We start from the raw sequence: 13,633 nt of genomic DNA on the forward strand, positions 1-13,633 counted from the left end.
TCTCATACCTTATATCAGATACCTTGTATCCATGAGGCTGGGTGAAGCAGTCGCCTCAGATGGTGGAAATGCAAGAGGCAGTGCTTTGCTTGCCCCAGTGCTTCTGCCATTGGTGGAACACCCCCCTCTCACCAAGTTTCAGCGAGAGGTAGGCATTCTGGTGCATGGTATTGTCACTTGTCTTCCCCACACCTGGGGCAGAGAACACACCCCATCACTGAGTTTCGGTGAGAGGGGGTATTCCAGCAGCAGCTGAAGAGGTGTAGTGGGCAGGGCAGGGCAGGGGGAAGGGTACAGAAAATTCCCATCTCACCTCAGGTGGTGAAACAGGATGGGCTGGCCCTGCCTTACATAACCACCAGATCACTGTGCCCTGCAAGAAAGGTCCTCATGCAGATACAGTGGTACTTCGGTTTATGAGCAGTCCTGATTATGAACTACAGTGGTACCTCGGGTTAAGAACTTAATTCATTCCAGAGGTCTGTTCTTAACCTGAAACTGTTCTTAACCTGAAGCACCACTTTAGGTAATGAGGCCTCCCGCTGCTGCCGCCGCGCCGCTGGAGCACGATTTCTGTTCTTATCCTTAAGCAAAGTTCTTAACCCGAGGTACTATTTCTGGGCTAACCGAGTCTGTAACCTGAAGTGTATGTAACCTGAAGTGTGTGTAACCCAAGGTAACACTGTATTTGGTTAACAAACTCCACAAAACCAGAAGTAGTGTTCCAGTTTGTGAACTTTACCTTGATCTGCGAACGGAAGCCGAACGGTGGAAAGCCACTAGCGGCCGGAGGTGTCATTAGGGAAAGCACGCCTCAATTTAAAAACAGATTTGGTTTAAGAACGGACTTCAGGAACGGATTAAGTTCATAAACCGAGGGACCACTGTACTATCCAATCATGAGGTCCATTCTACATGATGTCAGAATTGGAATTTTAGTGTAGCATCCATAACCCTTTGGAACTCCCTTTCATCACATTTCAGACAAGTGCCATCTCTATTGTCTTTTCAGCACCTGTCAAAGACTTCCACATCTTCCCTGGGTTCCTTTGGGAGGACGGAGGGTGGGATATAAAGTTAAGAAATAGAATGTAAATAAACAAATCTTCTATGTGAAGATTCTGCCGCCCCCTCCCCAGTCGGTTTCTGCATTGGATTTGAAATAACTTTTGTATGTGTTGTTAAGTGCTTTGATCAATGCAACTTTTTTTAAAAAAATATGCATATAGGGTTGTGTTAACTGTTTTTATATATTTCATTGTTTTAATCTATGCTCTTGCTGTATTGTGAAATTGTTTTGAGGTTCTGTTCATGGAATGGCTGTTTTCAACTTAGTGGAAGAGCAGTGCCAACCATCCAAATTACGGGAGAAATGGTTTGGGGACCCTTAATGAAAACCCACAAGCTCCATCCCCTTGTAGCCAAAGGATGTTCCCACATCTTCTAGCAATGGCTGGGGGGTCATTACAAAAGGCAAAAGGGACTGGATTCTTTCTCCCCTTCTCAGTCTCCAACTCCAGAAGAGCTATTCTGTGTGATTATGTAAGACTTTGCACAAGTTTGTTCTTAAGATGGCCTTATCTGCCTGATTCATTATTTCTTGTACTCTGACATGACCCCTGATACATTGAGGTGTTGCACTGCTAGGAGCCTTCTGCTAATTCTTTCAGAAGAGTTTGTGAAACAGCACTAATACATTTCCACATTCCACTCCAGTTTTTTTTTTTTGGGGGGGGGGAGGGTTTGGATCCAGGCCAATGTGCATTTATTATCTTCTTACTAATGCAAATTCCTGATGCCTGCTGGTAGGGAAAAGTGTCTTAAACTTGTTAAATATAGAACATGATATTATTTGAAGGTCTGTTTGTTTAACATCTTACACTTCACAAGGAATATTTTCTTTTCATTTGTTGCGAGATTTTCAAACACAGCAGTGTTTATTCTGGGAAAACTTAACACTTGGAAATGCAAAATCACATTAGCAGTCTGGTTGAACCTCCTATTTTCATATATATTTCTCTGACTTTGGATGTTTACAAATAAGAATATGATGAAGAATTCTTCTGGATCTAGCAAATGACCATCTAGTTTAGCATACTATTTCCAACACTGGCCAAACTGATGCCTCAAGGAAGTCCAACAGCAGGAAATATCATTTGTACTTGACATCTGATATCCAAAGGTTTTCTGAAATTTAACATTTGCATTTAGGTAAAAGGGTAAGTAGCCACAGATAGACCTCTATTTTCATGAATTTCTCTAATCCCTAAAGAGGTGACTGTCACCTCTTTTTGTGGTAGTAAATTCTCTATTCTCTAGCCATGCATGTAGTATTCCTCTTTCTCCATAGTTCAGTGACAGAGGATCTCCTCTGCAAGCAGAATGTCCCAGGTTTAATCCCTGGTACATAAAGTTAGGGCTATGAATATCCACTCTCTGAAATCCTAGACAGCTACTACCCCAGTGTCAGGGACTGGACTGAGCAGGAATGGTGGGGACTGCCCCCCTCTTTCTGAACCTCCCCAAGAAGAGGAGGACAGTATAGATTTAGAGCAGTGGTTTGCAGAAGGTCATAGTTCAGAGGCTGAAGAGGGGAGCCAATGGGGAATATTGGAAGAAGAGCACCGGGGGGGCTTCTCGGCTGCCACCGTGGGAGGGATCGGATTCCCCGAAGCATGACACCCAGAGAGATACAGACAGCCAGTCTGAACTACACGGTCTTACTCAGTGTAAGGCAGTATCACATGTTCTCATGTTCTAGTACAATATGCCACTACCAGAATGTTGGTTGCAGTTTGCATTCAGAACATATTACTCTCACCTTGTTCCATTTCCAGTGGTTGCTAGGGCTGTGCACAGCTCTCCTACCTGATCCAGGTCACTGACCTGACCTTGGGGATAGCGGACCAGATCTGGATCCAGCCCCCATTCAATTCAGGGGTGAAGCTCATGTTTAGTTAGGGTTTTCCCATGAAACTGATGATGTAAACTCAGCAATGTAATGTAATGTAAACTCACAGAGGGGAAAGAGGCAGGTATTGATGTGCTGATTCCTTCAGTGCCTGCCCAAGCCATTCCAGATGCTGTCCTAGAGAGGAGTTTGGGGGAGGAGTTTGGACTTGGTACCCCGCTTTATCACTACCCTAAGGAGTCTCAAAGCGGCTAACAATCTCCTTTCCCTTCCTCCCCCACAACAAACACTCTGTGAGGTGAGTGAGGCTGAGAGACTTCAGAGAGAAGTGTGACTAGCCCAAGGTCACCCAGCAGCTGCATGCGGAGGAGCGGAGGAGCGGAGACGCAAACCCAGTTCACCAGATTACGAGTCTACCGCTCTTAACCATTACACCACGCTGGCTCCCACAATCTCCAGAGCAAATTTTGAGATGGCATTGGGGGAAGAGGGACCTGGGGGAAAAAGCCATGCTCCCTTCCTTGCATTACAGGCTGCTGAGAGTTTGGGATGCAATAGGAGTTGGGGACACAACTCTTGATGGTGATTATTTATGCTGAATAGTTACAGGGCAGAAATGCACCTCCCACAACAAGAATGTATTTACATGAATACTTTGCAACCATCTTTCATGTTCTTGAACTGCGGCAGACACCATATTGAAAATCTGAGTTCCCTGTTTATTTGGTGAATGGATTCACTGCACACTATGAAAATGCCCACATTCTTTTTTGCCAAAGAACCTGAGTAGCTGACATGAAAAGAGCTCCCACAGGGAGATTCAGTCTCCATGCCCATGAAATCTTTGTCCTATTAGCTTAGATTACTCTAACCAGAGTAAAAAAAAAAAAAAAAAAATTCCTTCCAGTAGCACCTTAAAGACCAACTAAGTTAGTTCTTGGTATGAGCTTTCGTGTGCATGCACACTTCTTCAGATACACTGAAACAGAAGTTGCCAGATCCTTCTATATAGTGAGAAGGTGGGGAGGGGTATTACTCAGAATATTACTCATGCACACGAAAGCTCATACCAAGAACTAACTTAGTTGGTCTTTAAGGTGCTACTGGAAGGAATTTTTTTTATTTTGACTATGGCAGACCAACACGGCTACCTATCTGTAACTCTAACCAGAGTGTCAGTTAGAGCCAGTTATGATGGTGATGGGCATCTGTCTGCTAGAAGCAGGACAGACTGCCAGTTTGTTACCTGTAAGCTGGCCCTTGTCTGCAGCGTTAAACTGGGCCATGGTCCAAGGTAAGCAAGCTAAACATGTTTAACTTCCATTTATTTAAACGGAAGGCAGTTGTGTATTTGTTTAACTTTCTTAATTTGGCTAATGGGATTTTTGCATGCACTGTTTCCCCTGCATTTCTCTTCTTATATCTATTGATTTGTGCCAAGTTCAAAACCAGTGATCTATGACTTGAAATAGTCTCTATTCCAAACAATTAGACAAGACAATTTCTTCCATTTTCCTAACCCCTCCCATTTTTTTATTTTTAGTATTTGCATTAAAATAAATAAACCGTTAGATGTCAGCTGTCAGCTGTCCTTTCCAGTCATGAAGGTCAGGGATAACAATGAAAAATGTCATGTGGATTAATTTAAACAGAGCGCTCGAAGGGTTCATATCTCATCTTTATTGAAAAAAACAACAGCCTTTAAGTCAGAAAAGCATGCTGTCTGCAACATTATTAATGAGGAACCATGGTAATGTGTGCCAATGATAGTGCCATGGCAGGGTTTCATCCTGTCAGGTGCTGAGTATACTGACTCCAGTTGAGTGTAGCGGTAAGCAAGTGATTTTCACTGAGGACATAAAGGACCAATTGTTAGAAGTGCCTGTGTAAGTCCAAATACAAAGTGAAGGCATCTTACAATGCAATTTTAACCATGTCTACTCAGAAGTAAGTTCCACTGAATTCAGTGGATCTTACTTCCAGGTAAGCAGGGTTAGGATTACAGCCTTCGACTTGTAATACTATCTTCTAAACTAATATTTGAAATACACTCTGTGTGACAGACTTTCTGGTCGTTTATGCTCTATGACAAGAGTGCATAGAAGCCAGATTGTGATCTAATGGTAGATCTCTGGAAATTTCCCAGTAGGTTGGCAAGGATTTTGATTCCCAATTGTGTGACCAAATGAATCTTTACCCCCACCCTGCAGTTTAGATTGCTGAAATGAAGCAAGTTTAAAATGAGCGAAGTGATGTCTGTATGCTGCTGGTGGTGTGTGTGTGTGTGTATGTGTGTGTGTGTGTGTGTCATACCTTCCAACATTTCTCTGAAAAAAATAGCAATGTCCTGTTCCATAATAATAATTCTACTACAGTGGTACCTCGGGTTAAGTACTTAATTTGTTCCGGAGGTCCGTTCTTAACCTGAAACTGTTCTTAACCTGAAGCACCACTTTAGCAAATGGGGTGTCCTGCTGCCGCCGAGTGATTTCTGTTCTCATCCTGAAGCAAAGTTCTTAACCCGAGGTAATATTTCTGGGTTAGCAGAGTCTGTAACCTGAAGCGTCTGTAACCTGAAGCGTATGTAACCCGAGGTACCACTGTATTTATACCCTGTCCATCTAACTGGGTTACCCCTGCCACTCTGGGTACATAAAACAGGGTTGTCATATGTCTGGAATTTTCCAGACCTATCCAGGATTCGGCCGTCGGGAACTGCGTCCATGCAGAAATAGCATAAGTGTCTGGGAAAATCCATGCGTATGGCAACCCATGTTGGAAATGCTGGAACACTAGCTCAAAAACTAGTCTGGTTTTTTCACTTTTTGAAATATGGCAGCCCTATATAAAAACATAATTAAACCTTCCCTATACAGGGCTGCAAAGACAGGAGTGCCTGGCGTGCTCTGGTCCATGGGGTCACAAAGAGTCAGACACGACAAAACAACAACAACAACATACAGGGCTGCCTTCAGATAGCTTGGGGGTTGGGCAATGCCATACCCACCAACGTTTCTCCAATGAAAATAGAACATCCTACCATATGTTCAACATTTCTCTGGTGAAAAAAGGAAAAGCGGGACATTCCAGGATCAAACCAGAAACCCAGACTGTCCCTGGAAAATAGGGGCACTTGGAGGGTCTGGTGTCTTTGTGTGTGTGTGTGTGTGTGTGTGTGTGAGAGAGAGAGAGAGAGAGAGAGAGAGAGAGAGAATGGGGCCTACCAAATAGTAAAAGGGGACTGGATTATGACTGAGTATGGTGAAATAGCAGGCATTTTAGTTTCCCCCCCAAATAGGTTAGAAAATCTACTTTATCTCTCATACATTCTTATTTCTGCTCGACTCTGCAGCTTTCCTCTCTTGATCTTGGAGCTGTCATGTTACCTTGCAGTTGCTTAATGTGGCTCAGCAAGCATGTTAATATGATAGGGTAAAACATAACAGTATGCTTCATAGGCAATTACATTTACTATGCATTCATTCTTAACAGCCGTAACGAGGCACATTGCCAAACAATAGGTTGCTCCTAAATTTGTTAAATCTTGTGTATTGTACCAATTTTTTCCTGATGAAGGATATGGCCAATTTTCTTTCACGGGCCCTGTAGCATGCCATCATATCTGAGTAGTGGAAATATTGATGCAAGAGGAACATTGCTCATCTGCCTGTATTCAAGTGATGTGCATATTAGGATGTTTTGTTTTGTTTTAAAAAAAATCACAACTCAGTTATTGCAGAGAGAATCAATAGACATTGGATGGTTATCAAAAAAATTTCACAAAAATGTGAAATTTTATGCCAAAAGTATTACGTTTGGATGGTATAGTGTGCCTTCTCTACATTGGGCAGGATTCAGAGGGGCTTTTCTTTGAGCAGAAGGGCTTTTTTGGACTTGGCATGAGACCTTTGCATGAAAAAAGAGAGGCCAGAAATCCAGAAGTGTTATCTGTTTGTGCAAGGCTTCGAGATGCAGACTAGCGCAAGATGTCACACAATCTCTTGAACAATGTGAGCGAACAGTTGTTCATGGTGCTAGAATTCTTGCCACTCAGTGATCTCTGGATTGAGTTGATCAAGTTGAATCAGGAGATTCTCCAGGGTGGAGAATTAGAACTGATAAATTTATAGCAATTTGGTGTCCTTTTTCAATTTATTTATTTATTTATTCAATTTATTCAATTTATTACAAAAGGTCTCTCTTTTTGGTAGGAGGTTTTGCACTCTCCTACTCTTCTGCTCTGTTTCAGCCATACTATAGGTACCCTACACTTCTTATTTCCTTTCTTCCGCTAATGTAAAGAATGACACTGATGATGGAATTCTCTCTGTTGATTTGCATAGGCGAAGGCATAGTTCCACTTGAAAAACAGCAGTTTGAGTTCCTACCAGAGAGGAATGGCAAACTAAGCTGTTAAACTATGCTGAAATGGCAAAACTGACCTAGAAACTCAGAGACCAAGACAAGAAATTCAAGAAAGAATGGGGAAAGTTTATAATTTACTTAGGAGACCGCTGTAAACAAATGAAAACATTAGCAGGATTATAATCCCATTTGTAATGTAACAAATATTATGGACAATATGGATAGATACAAAACATAAAGACTATGAAATAATATGCAGTTGGAAATGTTAACAATAGGACCCATGGAGGGGATGGGGGGAAGTTGTGAGAAATCTCTTTTTATAGATATGTATTTGACATTGTAGAGACATGGGTGGTGCTGTGGGTTAAACCACAGAGCCTAGGACTTGCTGATCAGAAGGTTGACGGTTCAAATCCCCGCGACGGGGTTAGCTCCCGTTGCTCGGTCCCAGCTACTGCCAACCTAGCAGTTTGAAAGCACATCAAAGTGCAAGTATATATATAGGTACTGCTCCAGCGGGAAGGTAAACGGCGTTTCCGTGCGCTGCTCTGGTTCGCCAGAAGCGGCTTAGTCATGCTGGCCACATGACCCGGAAGCTGTACGCCGGCTCCCTCGGCCAATAAAGCGAGATGAGCACTGCAACCCCAGAGTCGGCCACGACTGGACCTAATGGTCAGGGGTCCCTTTACTTTTATCTTATTTAGCATTGTAACAAATTTGCATTTGTAAAAAAAAAAAAAGATTTTTTTAAAAAGAAAGAAAACAAAAACCAATAGTTTGTAAACCCTCTCTGAAATCACTGCAGGTGGAGTGCACTAGGGAAATAATTCATCGTGGTTAAAAGCGATATCTGTCTGCCAAAATGGTCATGAACACACACACACACACAGAGAGAGAGAGAGAGAGAGAGAGAGAGAGAGAGAGAGAGAGAGAGAAGAGCCAAAGTCACATATTATTACCTGGAAACTTGGGGAGTCCCTGACCTTCTTCAAAATGCCTTGTTAAAGGTGCAGTCCAACCAAAAAATGTGAGAAGCTTCACTGAACCACCCTGATTTGCCTTGCAATTTGGAGCACACACAGAACCTATCAGGTGCCCTGAATTAGCACCTTTGAGCTGAACACCTGCACCCCACACAAACCTGATATTTACCCTTCAGACAGAGTTAATTGAACAACCTTCTCTCGGCGACTCATTTTGAATCTTTCAAATAAAAACTCTGGCAGCATTTGCAGGCACTATTTACAGTAAATTCCACTGCTGACCTGACAAAATACTGCGAGGGTTGAAATTTTGCTACATGACACCTTATCTTTGTTTAACTTGTTTTCCACATGGTTCACTGAAGTAGCGCTCCCAAAAGACGGCGCTTCCGGCAATGATATTGCAGTGTTTGAAATGATGCTTTCCTCCAACAAAACAGCGATACAATTGAAAATCAGTATGATTGTACCTAGACAATATATTTCTCTTGTCACCTCCAGGTAGGACACCACTAGGTATTGCAGTGCTGAGCTCTGAAGTTCTGTATTAAGGAAACTTTTGGTTATTTCAGTTTTATATGAAGTTTAAGACTCAGGGGCTCAAATTTATCACAGTCTGGGCCTGATTGAGAGCCTCTCTGTGTGTTCATTTTGGGTGAATTTTCCCTCTTTTTACACAGTTGTTGCAAACAGTCTCTTCCCTCAAAGCCACGCTTCTGTTGCAGGAGCATTGCATAATCATGGCACCCAAGTTATAATATCTTGCATGCATATATTGTAGGAGAGGTTGTTGTGTCACTACAATTAGAGGAGAATTGGGTTTTTATTTTATTTTCAAATGGCGCTTTGGGGAGTGTGGTTCAGGTATGATGAAGTCCTTTGCTAGTAGGGAGCAGGTGGTTAGTCTCTGATGGCAACGTAGGAAAATGGGAACGATTGTTTCATTAAGAGAAAGAGGATTACAAAGAGTGCAGTGTAAAGACAAAGAACATCGTCTTCCTTCCAAATTCCCCTCTGAACTCAGGAAATACAAATTGGTGTTTCTGTACTGATGTTGCTCCTTAAGTATTACAATGTCTGTTATTATTAAAACATTTTCAGTTGTTTAGATGAATTTGTTATTGTCTTTATTCATTACTCCTACGAAGCAATTTTATTGCAACTTTAATGGTTGATAAACCCGATTACTTCTGCGAAATGAAAAACATTTTCAGTGGCATCACAGCTCACAATTTATTCATGAGCCATATAATCCTGGATATTCACCAATGTACATGTGCAAACAAAAGACCCAATTTGGGTAATTCTTTTCATTGCTCTCTCAAAATTTCATGCCAGGGAAGTGAAACGGAGATGGAGATGTTTTCGAGGATGCTTGGGAGAAAACGTTGATTCGTTTAGCGGCAAAGTGTAGCATCTGACATTTTGCCAGGCATTCAATTTGTGGTCATCAAAATTCAGTCTTTAAATAAAGATCCACTGATAGAAAGATAATTGAAAGAACTGTGTTCTTTAAAACTTTGTTTATTCAAGATTCTTATATTCTACTCTTCTTCCAGTCTGGAGCTCAGGGGTAGCTGTCAACCAATAAATATAGAACCATCCAAAACAACACATTATGTCTCTGAATACCAGCTGGTGGGAATTCCAGGTAGGCAGAGCACAAACTTTCCACAGGAATCTGGCTGGCCACTGTGAGAACAGGATACTGGACTACGTGGGCCATTGGCCTGATCCAGCAGGCCTGTCTTGTGTTCTTATGTAACACATTTACAAAGCCATAACAACAACAGTTCTGTAGCCAATAATACGTGTAAGCAAAAAATGCACATGAAAATATTCTAGCCCATTTCACAATTGCCTGACAATTTCTGTGAAAACAGCATCGTCCAATGCATAGGCATGTATTTTCTCAAGAAAACTGTCAGTTTGCATTTCTTAGTGCAGAAAGTATTGATCTCATGTGTAAAGATCTTTCCTATTCTAATTTATACAAGAAACTACTAGAAGCTTCTCTGTGTGAGAGAAGCAAAGGCAGAAGGGTTAATGATTGTTTGGGTTATACCTTCTGGGAAGCTGCTTTGAACTAGTTTTCTTATCTCTGACGACTATAAATATAGGCCAAAAGGAGACTGGGTTTTACTTTACTCTCTCTCTCTCTCCCTTCCGGTGTGGTGTTTCTGTTTTTGTACATAGGATGCTTAGTGCTAAGGTTTAGTCTCATTATGAGTTAAGTTTGAAAATGCTGCAACTGGATTTTTGTATGGACTGATTTTATTGGATTTGATTACCATTATGCTACATTTGCCTTCAGCACAAGTAAAGCTCTGCTGAATGAAGTACTATTGCCCCTGGTCCATTTTTGGGAACTCTGCTGAACTCTGCAACGTGTTTAAGGTTTTCTTCCACACGTATGACAAAAACAGCTGAAACTTCAAAGTGCAGTGCTTAATAAATATCACAGCAATTTAACTAATCAATAATAGTTGAGCAACAACTCCCACAAAAGTTGCATTTAATGGACAAAAAAGGCATGCATTTGTCACTTGATTGTATGTACAGTATCTATCACTTGGCATGGGGCATGGGAGGTATGTCAAGATGAGAATCTATTGGCTCATGGCACATTTTTTTTCCAGCAGGTCCCATTGGCTGATGAGGGAATTTTCATACTATCAAGAAAAAAACTGGCATAAGTTGTTTGGGCAGTATGCAAATATACTGCTGTGCTCTGAGAGCGGCAAAGTCAGCTTAGCTGCTTCGTGAACAAATATATCCTTGCAAGGCAAACTCTTGAAAACACATTTGATTTGATCCTGGAATTTCATGACACCCTCACTCATACCCCTCATTCTGCAACTCTTTAAAAAATAATAATTCTGTGGCTGTTCATTGTAAGGTGAGAGATACACAATACATACATACACATACATACATATATATGTATATCAACACACACACACACACACACACACCATAAATGTAAAGTGGTCCTTAAAAATATAAAAGCAACCCACTAAACAAATGAGGTCTAAAGTGGATTGCTGAACTACCTTTCTGCTCACTGGCATATCTGTTGTGAAAATTATGAAGCCCAGTAAGAGATGAAAAGAATCAGTGGCCACAAAAAGCTGGCTGACAGGGGATGAGGAGGGAAAACTCTGGAGCGGGTTATGGAATGGAGTCACCAGAACCCTGAACAGAAGCACCCCCACTTCTTATTTCCTCTTCTGAATTGAATGGCTGAATCTTGCTGGTCACTGTGTTTCCAAATACAACAGTTGTTTGGAATACTTATCGCACGGTCTTGGTGAATTTCAGGGTAATTTATCACACCCCACATTCTTGCCTTGATATATGAACATAAGAAAAACCCTGCCAATCTAATGAGTGTTTTGTACTCACAGCAGCCAGCCAGATACCTGTGGAAAGCCCACAAGGAGAATATGAGGGCATGAGTGCTCTCCCACAGGTTCTGCCTCTGTTCCTGAAGAGAGTGTGTAGTGATCATAACTAGCAGTCATCAATAGCCTCAAACTCCTCAGACTCGTCTAATCTTTTAAAGCCTTCCAAGCTAGTGGCCATCCCTACATCTTGTGGTAACAAATTATGCCATTGAACCATGTGCTGTATGAAAAAGTGGAACATTTTGTGTGTGCCCGTCCTGAGTCTCCCAACATTCAGCTTAAGTGAGAGAAGCTCCCCTATAAGGGAAGGTTATGACATCTGGGGATGTTTATTTTGGGGGAAGACGAGCAGAAATGTGCAGTGGTACCTCAGGTTACACACCCTTCAGGTTACATACGCTTCAGGTTACAGACTCCGCTAACCCAGAAATAGTACTTCAGGTTAAGAACTTTGCTTCAGGATAAGAACAGAAATCGGGCTCCTGCAGCACCGCTAGCTAAAGTGGTGCTTCAGGTTAAGAACAGTTTCAGGTTAAGAACGGACCTCCGGAACGAATTAAGTACTTAACCTGAGGTACCACTGTATAAAATTTGAAGAAAGTAGGACAGAGAAGTGAGAGCCAGTGTGGTGTAGTGGTTAAGAGCGGTAGTCACGTAATCTGGGTAACCGGGTTCGCGTCTCCGCTCCTCCACATGCAGCTGCTGGGTGACCTTGGGCCAGTCACACTTCTGTGAAGTCTCTCAGCCCCACTCACCTCACAGAGTGTTTGTTGTGGGGGAGGAAGGGAAAGGAGAATGTGAGCCGCTTTGAGACTCCTGAAGGGGAGTGAAAGGCGGGATATCAAATCCAAACTCTTCTTCTTCTTCTTCTTCTTTTATCCCTCTCTCACCATACTATATAACCCAGGATAATCCAATGAAGCTGAATATTTTTAAGATTCAGGACAATAAAGGAAAGTTCTTAAACTTGTGGGATTTGTTGCCACATGAAGTACCAATGACCCGCTGGCAGGTGTCCCATTGGCGTTTGGATGATGGCTATGAATGCACGGTGCTTGAAATGAAAGGTTAAATTGTTGTGCATTAAATCAGGATTTGTTTCTTGAGAAAATTTCAAAAGATGGGATGCAGTCATCCCCACTCCACCCTCACAACTGAGGCTTTGTATTTTAAACAACTCTACGAGTGAGTTTTAAGAAACTGACAACTCATGTAAGTTCTTAATGAATGCTTATAATCCTTTAATGAAGCATATAAATCACACCCGAACCATTTGAATTTAATTGTCTTTACGTTGCTGCTTCAGAACCATGTCCTTATTGATCTCCAAATTCAAAAGTGTGTCGGTGACTTTCACGCAGCTTAACTGATGCTATTTATTGCTTCTTTTTTAAAAAATACACAAAAAGTAACTCTGTGCAGTGCTGGTCCAAGACATTTTGCAGCCTAAAGCCCAGCTGGTTTCCTTCCATCCCCTGGAAAGGCCAATCTTTTAATAATATTGTTCCCACTTACTCACGCTCATCTCCTCTTCCCATGCAAATATTATTCCCTGAAGAAAGAAAACTGATTGGGGGCTACATGATTAAGCGTGTTCTCCCTAACAGAGAGCACGTGTTGCGGTTGGGAACAGGCCACCCTCCAGTGACTAGGCAAATTTAGTTGAATCCCGACCATTTAAATGGTTAAACTGGGTTACTGGGGTGTTTTGATTGTTGCCAATTTGGAGGAGGGGTCAGAGTCTATATATACAGGGGCCAGACGTTGGCACGGCCTCTTGGCCGTTTTGCATCGGATCACCCGCCCTCCCTCCCTTGTTTAAGGGGGGTATTGAAGGATTGCTTGACCTTGCTATGCCTGTCATGGGGTCGTTCGCCTTGGTGCGAGGGCCTGGTAGGAATTTTGCCATCTGGCTGATTGGCTGGTGCCATTTGGTTTTTGCCTACTGCGTAGCAAATCGTCAC

The sequence above is a fragment of the Podarcis vaucheri genome (genome assembly GCF_965113315.1).
Source record: "Podarcis vaucheri genome assembly, chromosome: 3".
In the NCBI taxonomy this organism is placed as follows: Eukaryota; Metazoa; Chordata; class Lepidosauria; order Squamata; family Lacertidae; genus Podarcis; species Podarcis vaucheri.